Consider the following 14,167-nt stretch of genomic DNA (forward strand, 5'->3'; position numbering starts at 1 on the left):
TTAAAATAATTATCTTACAAACATTCAAATTTTTAGTTTCCTCAAAAGTCACGTGGAAGGTATGCAATTCAACAACGTTAAATGTTAGCAACTATGTCAATAATTTTGCCGAAGGATTGCTAGTGGAAATACTCCATTTGATTGCTCCATATTGGCGACGAAATTAAAGGACGCTTCGAAAGAAAGGATGGTGGATAATTAGAATAAATGCAAATCCGCCGAAAAGAACTCTTTCAGATATGAAGGTGTTTGACGGTTTGCTTCGATTGCTTTTATAACTTAATACAAATGCTTCTTCTCTTATTTAACTTTAAATTTTGCTTTCTTGGACCTGACTAAAACAAGAAGCTTAATGTGGATAGGAAATTAAAATCGGGAGAGGCACTGGCTTCTAACAAGTTTTCTTTTTAGACGAACGCCGATTTCAGTAATATATTACAAACGAAATACTAAATCTCTCTCGAACTAGAACACCTATTTGGTTTATTGCAGGATCAATTAAAATGGTATAGAATCGAAAATTTTTTGATAAACTCTGCAATATTTATAAAGGTATTAGTGATAATCAACATCAAAGATTTTAGTAAAATTTGATTTTGCATTTCACCAAAATTTTAGCACTTGCAATTTGGTTTTAAATCGAGATATTCTGATAAAAATGGTGTCAAATTATAAGAATTTTTCTATCCTTTCAAAATATGGGCTTATTTTAATTGCAGATTTGTCAGGAACTTTTTAAATTAGAATTCTCCTCCGATTAGTAACATGATTACTTGATCCGCCATAACTGACAAACAGTGATTGCGCAGGGTTGCCATAATGTGTTATGATTCACTAGAGCTTTCTAACACCCTCTTTTGTTTGGCAGAATAAGTCAAACTCACCCTTAAAAAGAATTCAAGAAATCCATTTAAAAATGCCAAAGTTATTTTATTCTTTCATATTATATTCTTCTTTTATTCTTTCTTCATCATCAGAATAAAAAAAATAATAGAGTTTCTTATATAAGTCCGACGGCATTTCTTTTTCGTCACGTAATTACAATTATTATACCATCCCATTTATAACAGAATGGTCTCTCTCCAATACTTGCTTGAATTAGTGGCGTAACGATAAGAGAAGGGAGAGCACTGGAGGTGTAGAGGACACAGATGCTATTGTTAGGGGGTGCCATGGAGATAAGACATTAATATCATCGAGTCAATTAAAATAATTTTTGAAATTCAAATATGGCGAGAAGATTATATATATATAAATACCAGGCTTAGGGTAGCATTTGCACTTGACATGGCCCTAACGACGACTAGGACAGGAAAAATCTTATCTCCCAGTACCACTTACCCTCGTTACGTCATTGGCTTTGATTCTGAAATGTTACTTTATAGAAGGTTCATTGACTAAGCAGGTCTGATGCTCGGTAAATCTGATGTCGAAGAGCAAACGCATTCAAGTGGCAGAGGTATGGAAATATCTGTAATGATATTTCGCTTCTGATGTGATCCTCGTCATCAGACAACAGTTTTTCTGTTTAGTTCCAAAACAGGGCATTTAACAAAACGAATAAATCAAAATAACTCATATTTCAACCTTTTTAAAGATAATAATCAATATGAGTAATCTCAGTTTTCTGAGAAATTAAAATATATTAAGTGAAAAAAATTAATTTTTAAAGAGTCATTCTAATTATTTTCATTTTCCTGACTGATTGTATTGTTGTTTATTTAAAATAAGCAGAATATAATAATTAAACCAAAAAATTACCATCAACGGGAAAAAACAGGGAGATATAAAAAGAATTTGTCTGGGCCAAAAATTCGGGAGCTGTAACTAAAATTCTGTAACTAAAAAAAGCTGTAAAAAGCTGTAACTAAAAATGACATCTATACTTGCACAATTGTTATTCAAAGCATCTATTCAAAAACTGTGCAAAAAAAAAGAAAGGAAATTATTTTAAATCACTCTATTAGATTTTTTTCGCCAAAAAATAATTTTATAATATTTTTAAAAACTAGATGCTATCAATCTTTTAAATTTCAAACTGGTCCGAGTTCCATAATTTGCAATTCAATTGTCACAATTGCATATTTTAAATCATTATGAATATACTCTTTTGTGCTAATGAACTTTCATCTGTGCTTTGGTATATAAGGGACGCAGCACTGATCTTTCTGGAGAGAATGTAATTGATATACCATCACAGCTATATATGGGAACAAAAACATTTTTTATTCCAGTAACTCTGTGAACGCCCCAAAATTGATACGTTTGATGTAAAACAAATCATACCATTATCCAGAAATTCCTCAGCATCCACACCAAAATTTAATCTGGACTCTCATTTTTTCAAGATTTTATTGTGAATTTCTGTTTCTGCTTCTAAATGGCATACTAAAGAAATGAGTGATAAGCAAGACAGTATCTAGAGTAAATATTTTTTACATATTTGAAAATGAGCGCATAAGGTTATAAAATCGAATTATTAACACATGTTTCCCACTCTTTGACACTATTTTCAAATGATCTAGCTCTAATTCGATTTCTTATAGTCCAGATACCTGAAATTTTTGTACCTATCGATTGTAACAGTAGAGGTATTAGCAGAACTTAAAGTTAGTATCACATTACAATAGCAAAATGTCATAAGCACTCATTTACAATTTTAATCTTTAAACGCAAAGAAAATCGCGTTCAGATGGCACACATTTACATCGAAGAACATTCTTAGCAGTACTATATGACTCATTCGAAGAGATGGTGTTTTTCGTGAAATTAATTAGTTTCAACAATCTGTTTTCGTTATCTGAAAATATATATACCTAAGTGTCTGTGAAAGGCGCAACTTGTCCTAAATTGGACCTTGTGCCAATAAACCGCACCATACTATACCATACCTAAAAGTGTTTACTTATGATTTTACGATTAATTTTTTATTGACTTTGAATAGCACAATAGAGCTCCAATTATCTGAATTTCAGTTATCTAAATCTTTTCGATTGTCTCAAAAAATTATTCTCGAGTAAAATCGAGGAAAGACATCGAAACAAATTACTTTGACTAATATGTTCAAATAGTGGTATTTTAAAGAAGCATGCAGTACACAACTCTGTTTTTTGCAATCATAAAAAATAATACCTTATTTTTTCCAAAACAAATTACCCTTTTTTCACCAATTTTTGGATTATATGGATATTTGATTATCCGTATAATGCCTGGTCCAATTAATCGGATAATTAAAATTCTACTATATGGATATAAATTTTGCTACAAATCCAATTAGTAGTTGCAGCTTCAATTTTATGTTAGAGAAAAACAACAAGTTAAAGAGCAATAATAAAACTGATTTCCGAATAATACTGGAAACAAAAGTATTTCAACCCTTCTTATTTAAAAAAAAAAGTTTATCTACAACTTGAACAAATATCAATATTTAATAAAAGCTTTTAAATAATTCTTGAATCTAAATTGTCCTTAAAATTAGCAATTCTCTCCGAATGCCTAACAGTTTTATGCATAACCCTGATTTCTTCAAATAAGAATACACTGATTTTAAATAAATACAGAATTTTGAAATGTTAGTGGTAAAGAAATTAATAGATTTATTTCGTGATCAGAGAAAAACAATTAACAAGTCTGTTAATGAAAATAAAACTGGATTTCAGAGAAAACTGAAGTTAAATATTTTATGAATTAAGTTGTGTCCTCGGGAATGCTAATTCCTTTATACAAGCTAACAATTTATGTCACTGATTTCTTCGAAACAAAAAGAAACTGATTTTAGATACACATTTATTTTTGTGATGTTTGTAATAAACAATTTACATAATAAGTATAAGAACTCAAAACAAAGCTTAAAGAATTCTGCATTGGAAAAATCTAATTTTATAACATTCATTTCTAAACTGTTTTGATAATTTTTAATAACAACTCGTTTAGATTGCCCATTAGTTCTTGCAATTTAATTTCCCGTTTAATTTATTTCAAACAAATGAACTTTGTTACAATTACCAAATACAGAAACTATCTAAATAAGGCAAAAAAAATATAGAGAGATATTTATATAATTGTTTTAACAATTTGAAATAAAAGTACGAAGCTAAATTCAAAAGATAAACAAACACGGTATGTTTATAAACAGAATTTTTAATAAAGTTCGAAAGGAATTATAATTTCTCGCCAACAGTATATTAAATCACAGAAAAATACATCTTTATTGAATTCCAGATTCATTAACAAAATGATGCTACAAAAAAATAACCCCAGAAATTACTAAGCTCCAAAACACTGTTTAACTTTGGAATATTAGCCAAAAATCCTTTTGTGTCGTCTCTTCCGTATAAACAAAAGCAAAGAAATTGTTCTGTGTTTGTAACAAAGAGCAAAACTTGATGTTTTGCCTGCAGCAAAACCATTCGCGTAGTAAAAGAAAATTTATGGCACATCAAAGAGTAATTATAAAGAGCAAGATGATTCGCAAAGTGCTTGATTGTTAATTGCATTGGCGTGGCAAAGTTCGCGTCGGAGGAATAATATTTACTATCCTTTTTGATCATCGTATTTATTTTCCCTTTTTAGCTATCCAATGAACAAAAAGAAATTAATAGCGTACATACTAATAAAAGGAGCTTTATTTGAAATTAAATTAAAGCGGTGAAGCTGCAAAACCAAACTGGGATGGCCTCCGATAATGCGCAGGTTATGCGGATTTAATTTCAGCGAGGCAAATGTTACGGGGGAAATTAATTTGTTTGAAAATTTAAAAAGCTCGTTTAATTGCCTCAAAGACATTAAACTGCAGTAAGGTCGGAAAATTCAATTTAAAAACACATTGTCATTGTCACTCTGAATAATAAGTTTATTTTTATGTTCCGTAACGCTTGCAATGAGTGAGATCTCATTCTGCTTGTCTCAGTTTTTGCGTTCCTCAATGCCTGCAGTAAGAACTAATGAGTTTAATTGAGATTCACGAAATGCTTTTGTCGATTGTGGCCAGCAAATGGGTGGAGGAGAAGTCAATTTTGCCTTTCATCCGCAATAAAGAAACGCAGAACGCTTCTTAATGAGAGAACTATAACGCGGCTTTCAATAAATAGAGTTGGTTTTAATCTCAAATTCAATTCAGTGAATGGCCTTTAGCTAGGCAGAATTCGTTGGAAACACTTTTTTTCCATTTATTTGATGAAAACTTCGATTCTGTTTCAAATTAAATCGAAAATGGGAGCTTAAGAGTATACTTTCTGAAGGATATTATAAAAAAAAAGCATAAGAAGCTTTTATGTAAAATATGTCTGCATATTAACCTTACATAGACCGATTATTTTTTTATTTATTTTGGAACAAAGCAAGTGTGAATCTATGTAACTGAGTGAAAAGAATACAGGATATATATATATATATTAATTTCAATCTAGGCTTAATTAAAGTGAATTAATTTAAAAGCACATATTATTTACTTAAATTATTTTCTAAAACAACATATCTTCTATGAAATAAAATGTAGAAATTAAATAAATTCAATGAATGAATTAATTATTAGTGAGTTCGAATTTAATAATGATTGTGGTGCAAACATGAATGAATTGCTGGGTAATGTAGGGTTAGTTGCTCACAAAAATATAATGCATATTACTGAATTTTCTTTTGAATACCTAAGCATAAAGTCCAAATTTATTTTCAATATTCATATACTAACATATTATTTTATTGTTTAAAATTTTTTAGAAATGTGTTTTTTTCAAATTATTTTCTTAAAACTGACTTTAGAACCACCGATCTACTATATATTAATCTGATAAAAATGGAATAAAATTTTTAATAATACACCACAACAGCGCTGAAAAAAAGAATCTGGTTTACCTCTTTTGTAAGCGGTTTCAGTGACTATTCGGCAAATATTAAGTGGAATATTTATTCATGAGCAGAAGTGAAAAAAAAAAAAATACTCCTCTGTATAAATTTCTAAAAATATTTTTTAAAATTTTTGAAATATGCCTGCAGTATCTTTCAACTTTTAGATCATGGGAGAATGAAATCTTAAAATATCCTTTTAAAATAGGATTTTCAGAAGGAAGCAGAAAAATATTTTCCATTCTCATCATACAATTGTTAGATAATGTATGTGGTTCCACACGGCCACATAAGTGAATATTTATTCTATTTATCCATTATTAATAATAAATTTAGCCATATCTGAGCGATTCACTAAGTAACTATCTATGGGGTGATTAGAGGACAGATAGAATAATTATTTGGGACAATGTTATCTTAATGGTTCAGTATCTACACTGCCTGTAAGCAAATTGTTAATATTATGTGATTAAAAATTAAATTATTTTTAGTTAATTTTTATTTTTATATAAAAACAATGAGAAAATTTGCTGATTGTTAGCAAATTAGTGCTGCTTCGTCTTGTACTAATTATATATTCTGTCTGATAGATAGTACTAATAATGTATTCTGTGTGTACTAATAATATATTCTGATTTTTTTTTTCATAAGTGATGCATTGTGAATCAAGTATTTGATAATATAGGGACAAATAATATAATTACAATGAAACGAATTCTTTAGCAAACAACCAAAAAACTGAAAGAGTTTATTTATATATATTATACTTTATGTCCGGAAAGTCGAAGATTCTAGACCAATGTAAATAGGCCCATAGCATGTTAAATCTGTGGATGGTCAAATATCCTCAGTCAGAAGCGAAGTTTGGAGAAATGATGTCAACTCGGAACACCTAAAGTTAAAAAACTTAAATTTATAAAATTTTGAAAAATGGCGCGTCCAATATTAAATAAATCATAAAAACTTTTGGCGATATCTCGGAAAATCTCTATTTTTCAAATGCTTTTTTACTCGTTTAAGGAAAATAATTTTGCTACACAAACGGGCGAAAAAAAAAATTTTAATTTAAAAAATTAATAGTTTTTTCAAATTTCTAAATACGACTGTAATAAAATGTGGATAGTAACGTAGTGAATTTTTTATATGAAAGCAAAGCTTGGATACTAAAATTTTTGAATCCTAAAAATTACCTGCATATCTGTAACAGTTTTTTAATTACTTTGAAAAAACAGCAAAATTTTCGCTGACGATATTAAATGGTTTAGCAAGCCTACTTTTTGAAGGACTTTATATTATTTCTAATGGTTTCCTATCGATCTATTCATCGTGATACATGAATTTTATAAAACATCCTTTGGATAATTTGTAGATAAGGTGATTTTGTGTAAATTGGAATTTCCTTTCTTATCAAAAGTAGATGTATTTAATCAATTACTATAAAAGATGTATACATTAAGAAAAAATTTTTATCAGAAGAAAGAATACTCATGTTGCTGGATTGTGATTTTTAACGAATCGTTTATATTGTGTTGTCTTTCTTTCTAAGATTTAACGATCAATGACTAAACGTGCAAGTAACGCATGTTTATAAATTTTTATGCAAAATTTAATCATCAATCCTATGGTTAAAATAGTTTAGATTTCGTTGGCCATAAGAATTTCAAATGAGGGCGATAAAACTGTCTAATTCATAAATAGCAATAAAATAGAGTTAAAAATCTTTATATTGTTTTTATATTGAAAATCATATTTTTTTCGAGGAATTAAAATGAATGCAATCTTATATTTATTTAAAGCATTCTGTTTGTTAGAATTACTCTTTTATATGTGCTTTAAGTACGGTTTTATATCTTTCTGAAATATGTAAATTAAGATGGTGTAACTCAAAGAAATTAAATTATTGAATCTAAGTTAAATAATAAAACTGGTGAAAATTTTGATACAGATCTTTATGATCAAACTTTATACCAAGTTTCATCCATTTGGCCTTTTTTTGAGCTATCGTGTTCTCATAGACGTGATCGGATAGAGAAATATAATGGCTTCCCTCACTTTGATTTGTCAAAATGTGACGCAATGGTACATTTTTTTTTTAGCGAAAAGACCACATGGGTGATTCCATTGTTCAAACTCGCTCCATTTTTGAATTTCCATTTTCACTGGCAAACGGACAAAATTTCAAATAAGTGTGTGTTTTTTCTTGTTGTAGTTTTTCCTTCAAGGTGGCATAAAACTTGAAATTTCAGTGAATTCAACGGGTGAAATTATCAAAGGATTACAGGGATTTATCTTGTATACTTCGTATGTGAGAAAATAAAAAAATAAAAATTTAATACCAGCAAAATAAAGAAAAAAAATTCAAATGAGGAATTATTCCATGTTCATAAATACATGCCCCATGATGATTAACCAAATGACATAAATTGAATTTTCTTATTCAATAAACTTTTATTTCTGTGCTTTAATATCCTTAACGTACCTACCCTGTTGATCTGATAAAAATATTGTTGAAATCTGTTTGAAACCAAAGTGTAATATCCTTATTTTTAAAAAAGTGCTTCTTAGCTTAATGAATTTCCTATCTGAGTAACAATTACTTCGACCTGAAAATAAAATTTCCCGTTTTATATGAAGGCTGATAAATTCATTTGCATAAAATGTTATTATGGGAAATAATTTTTTACCAATGAAAAATTTCACTTAAAAACACAGGAACCAATACATTTCATCCACAATAATTCCTGCGTGGTATGGAAGTATTTAGGGCCGGATCAACCATAGAGGTGGATTCATACGAAAATATTTTGAAAGGGAATGAAGTGTAATAAAATTCCAGTAAAAAATCATCTTGAAAGGTAAGGAAGGGCAATAAAATTCCAACAAAAAATCCAATAATTCCAATAAAAAAATCGTATATACTAGATGAATTTTAAAATGAATGCCTTTGCTAAAGATACATTCTGAGTCAAGTTTGGTTAATTTTTTTTTTTTTGGAATCTCAGTGAAGTGAAATGAAAGAAATACTGTTTGGCTTTTAGATTAAATAATACATGGTATATTAACTAACATATGGTAATTTTTTAATATATATAATTTAGAATTAATTAATATATGGTCCTCAATGGGTTGACTTTTTTCAGGTGGAGTTTTAAGTAAGGAAAATTAATTATAACTTATGAACTACTGCGAATTTTAAAAGAAATTTGATACACACATATTGGCACGCTGCATCGAATTATTTAAAAATCCCGATTTCCGCAACGGAGAAATTAAAAGATACTAATTAAGTAACTACGTTAATTAACTCGGTTAATCAGTTTTTCAAACTATGTTATTCTATTTTCTTGAGTAATTTCCATCGACACGAAACGAATTTTGTGAATAAAGTATTTATTATTAGTATAAAACATAGTAATAACCATAAAAGGTCATGGTTTCAACAATCTTAAATTAATCTTTTTTCAAAGAAGCCACAACTCTTTTAGAAAAATGCTTGTGTGAGAAGTGGGTCCTATTTGTTTATTCGGATGTATATTCTCCCCCCCCCCCCTTCATTATGACGGAGAGAAGTAATCAAATATTTCAGAAGAAACAGAAATAGCAAAGGCTGACTATCATAAACATTCCTTTTTTTTTTTTTTTTTTTTGAAAAACGGAATACGCATATACCATCCAGCTACGACGCTACTGATCTCGGAAACACTCTCTTAAACATTCATTCTATTGATCTCGGCTATTTCGTCAACATTTAATTAGAACTGATCTCCCCCTACACATCTATCAGTCATCTATCTGTTACTCTCGTTCTTTTCCCCTTATCCTTTTTGTACCTCTAAGTACCTTGTTACTTCTTCTTTGTATTATTTCTCTCCCTTTCTATGAACGAGGGTTATATCCCCCGTTCCCTTACACACACATTTGGTATTCCCATGTGTTCCTTATCTCCCTTCTATATTACATCGTTGTAATCTCAGAATAACTAAAATCATGCATTTTTAAAATTAATTTATAATAATCAAATAATTATTTAATAAGCAATTATTATGACTTGGTGAAAATTATTTTTAAAAATAAATTTTATTTGATATATTATTAATTTTCAAATAATAAAAATTAATAGTTTTTTTTAAAAATAATCACATTTTTTTTTTTTTTTTGCTAGAACTTTTAATTTTATTTACAAAGATGTAGACAAATCAACTGAATTTTTTTAAAAAAATTTATTAAAGTTGTTGATTGCAATAAATAGATATGTAATGATAGAATTGATATCAATAAAAAAAAAGCACATAAAGTTGAAATCTACTCTTCTTCTTCGAGAAGAAAAAACCATAGTCTTTTCTTTAATACTCATATGACTATCGAATCTCACAAAAAAGATATGGACGAATAGATAGACGTGATTCATTTCGTCCAACATTTGCTTCAGATCCACAATTTTGGTATAAAGGCCTTATACCAAATTTTATTCCTGTAGTTGTTTCGAATCTTGAATTTGATCATTTAAATCGTCATATGATCTTGATGATGATGAATATAATCATGTTCATATATACATTTCATTTTTTTAGGAAGAACTCTTAAATTTAGAAAAACCTCAAAATCTCGAGGTCGAATATTTTACCAACCACAATACTTTCTCTTTGTATACTTGGAATTCAAGTAAAAAAATTATTGATTTATGGAATTATATCTATAGGTATGCTATAATATTTTCATTATACTCTGTAGCTCTTTGAGCAGTTGCATTCAATCAAACTTCTTATATATTATTCTGAATAGATAACACATCATATGGCACTATATATGATGTTTGTATTTAATGGCGCTAATCGTTGTATTTATTGGCTTTATATTTAATATTCTTTAAGAAATTGTGCTCCTTTAAAATTGCCCGAATTTCCTTTCTTTAAATAGAATCATACAAAATAAAATTGGATTTAAATTTTGCAAGGCTCTCTCTTCAAACATTTCTACATTTGTAAGCAAAAATTATCGAAAAAAATAATTTTGAATTCAAGAAAAAATAACAATTGTTTTATTTATGTCAGTGAATATTTCTTCATTTTCCTATATTACTTATTTTAAAATTTCATCTCGCGAAATTTTTTCCGGGATAAAAAAAACGTTGAAAATTCAGTTTCCCTATAGCTGTTGCTTCTTGGCATACAATAGTTAAATATCTTATTGGGAATGCCTTGCGTGTGCTAAACCAGATGAAAATGGTACAAAAAGGAATCCCAATACTAGGGGAGGGATAAGGTTTTTCTGAGATAGCGGATAGGAAAAATCTCTTTCCCACCCTTTTTGCCCCTTACTTTTCTGCTGAAATTAAAATGAGTAGAAAGATTACAATGATGAATTTAAATATATGCAAAAAATAAGGGATTAAATTTATGGGTTGAAAAGAGTTCGGAGTGCTGCAATTCTGCAGTTCTACAGTACCCATATTCCAGACGTCCCAGTGCACAGTGCATGACATAAAATGAACTTCTGCACATATGTTTCCCATCTGACCAAGAGAAGTTACCAAGATTCGACCAAGATGCAAGAGCATTTTTGCACATGCAAACAAAACTTCAAACTTTTTTCTGTATTGTACGGATACCTTTTCTTTCTGTCATTGTTTACAAGAACGTTATTGCCTTTCGCAATCAGTTCAATTATTTTACATTATCGATGGAAAAAAAACGTGAATACATTTTAGGTTATACTTATTCTGACAACGGCAAGAAACACGAAAGATTTTAAATTAAATAGAGAACGATATTTAATAAAGTAACAAAAATTAAGAACTGGTGAAAAAACAATAAAAAAGGTGAAAAATAAGATTTATGTAACCAAAGAAAATATAAAGCAAAAAAAAATTATTGTAACCGATAGTTTCAGGGAATTAATTTTAACATTATTAGCAGGATTTGGAATATGCGCCTCAGATTCCAGAATGATAATTGGCGATACGCGCTTTACTTCTATAAGGTGAATGCAAACTGATCCTCTTAAATAACAAAGGAATTTTGACATTCCTCGGAATTTTCAATAATACCAGCATTCTGGGATCGAAAAGTCCATTTCCATTCCAGTAGTCACTAATTGAAACTGAACTGGTCTGTAATAAGATAAGATGTCACCTTTTCGCTTTCCAATTGTGAAAAAGGGGTCCGCAATCGGCTTAAGAACAGCAGAAGTCTTGCTGAAGGTAATAATAGATTTATTAGCGAGGGCAGCGTAAATAATTACGAAATGGAAAACTTAAATTGCCGGGTCGGACATATATTATAGTTTCTTTCATGAAAAACAGTGTCGGAGCCCAATAAAAAATCCATTAACAAGGAATTTACGGTCTCGCCTTCTATTGTATTACGAGCTTCAGCTTGTAAAATCGTGTCCTCCGAGACCGGCCTCCGGACACAACCATCAACTCAAGTAATGAGATAAACGACATTTTATACGTGCGTAAGGAAATTTGCCGCCAACAAAACCTCTTCGTCAGTTTTCTTTCTTTCTTTCTTTAATTCCATCTACCTCCCGTGGATAATTTTACAGGCAACTTTTCCTTCGCTCTGCTTCTTTAATGCTGTTTTTGCATCGTTGCTTTATTTACTTGCAGCAGTTTTTAATGTTTTTTCCCCGTTTTGTTTTTATTCTCTTCCATCGGCGTTCACTCAAAGGTCGCTTGAATTTTAAATCTTGCCGCTATTTCATTATCTCGACTAACTGATTTATAAGTTAGATCTCCGACTGGAGTGCGAAAATAATTTAAAATTAAATTGATTACTCGTGGGGATCGACCGTCTTCCCTCCGCCTCAAGCGATTCCAGCGCTGCTAGAAATTTAAAGTGTTATTAAAAAAAGGGGGGAATTCGGATTAATGTTTGTTTTACTCTTTAGCAAAAAGGTAGACACTCCCACCGGAGATAAACAGCGATTTGCTTTCTCTCGCTTCTCTTTAAAATGGGTTACATTTCTTTCGCAGACCACTAATGTTGCATTATTTGCATTGCCTTTCCATATTTAACTGCGAAAAAGAAGTGTGGAAAGCATATATGCATATCGATGCTTTGTTTATTTGTCATTTTTTAAAGCAATGAAAGATAAAAAAAAATTATAATAATACCTGCGTTAGAAAACTTGATATTATAAATATCAAACAACTTTGTAATTATCAACAGACTAATCCTTTTTACTTTTTGAACTTATTAATTTATCACGGATATTTTTTTTAAAAAAACATATCCCTTGCGATCTACTTTTTCTATCTTTAAAAATTATATCAAGAGAATTGGACTTTTCATCAATTGTTGAAATTTTCAATTATAATCTTCGATATATTGCTACTCATTTTTTCATACTGTATTATTCATGAGCGAATTCACTCAGGTCAGTTTTAAAAGCTCGACCACTTAGTTGCTATTTTTTTTTTTTTAATTAGGAAAGTAATCGAAATGAATCCACATTTGAAACTAGTGCTGCCATCTACTACTAGTTACAGAAACTAAAACTGAAAATAAAGATGGTGTCCATATACATAAAGGCGAAAAAGTTTCTTTACAAAAAATTGTCAGAGAGTAAAATTGTAAATTTCTATACAAGTTATATATCATGCAGATTAAATTATTCTGATTTTGTCTTTCTGAACAAAAAAAAAGGAAATTATCAACATTTGAGTCGCTTATAGTTATACTTAACCCATTTCTTACAGTAGGTAAATACTGTGTACCTATCGAATTTTCCCCCTCTTTTATGCACGAGAAATATAGTACTTTTTATGTAGTGTTAAGTCATTATAGCTTCAATTCCATCTGAAGAATAGTCTATGAAGTAACTAATATTTCTATTGATGATTTCAATCGCCACTTCTATTGTATCACTGCATATATAATCACTACTGAAGGAAGATAAGAATAGTAAACTCATCAACGGTCAAAGGGACCACTAATTTTACCTTTTGGAGGTTAAAAAGAGGAAAAAAATTGTTCAGTTTCATTAGCATTTACTTTGTCTTTAGATGATGATTGATATTTTGCATACTATCTTTCTTATCTAAAACATGACATTTTTCTTCTAAAAACACCATAGTATTCTTCGGTGTATTTGAGATACATAATATATTTCTTTTCAATCAGAATTGCATGACTATGCAATCTTAAATAAGAAAAAATATAATGCATGACTGTGCAATCTAAAATAAGAAAAAATATAATGCTGGACTATGCAATCTAAAGTACGAAAAAATATAATGCATGACTATGCAATCTAAAATAAGAAAAAATATAATGAATGACTATGCAATCTAAAATCAGAAAAATATAATGCTTTATGT

The sequence above is a fragment of the Argiope bruennichi genome, chromosome X2 (assembly GCF_947563725.1).
Source record: "Argiope bruennichi chromosome X2, qqArgBrue1.1, whole genome shotgun sequence".
Taxonomy (NCBI): domain Eukaryota; kingdom Metazoa; phylum Arthropoda; class Arachnida; order Araneae; family Araneidae; genus Argiope; species Argiope bruennichi.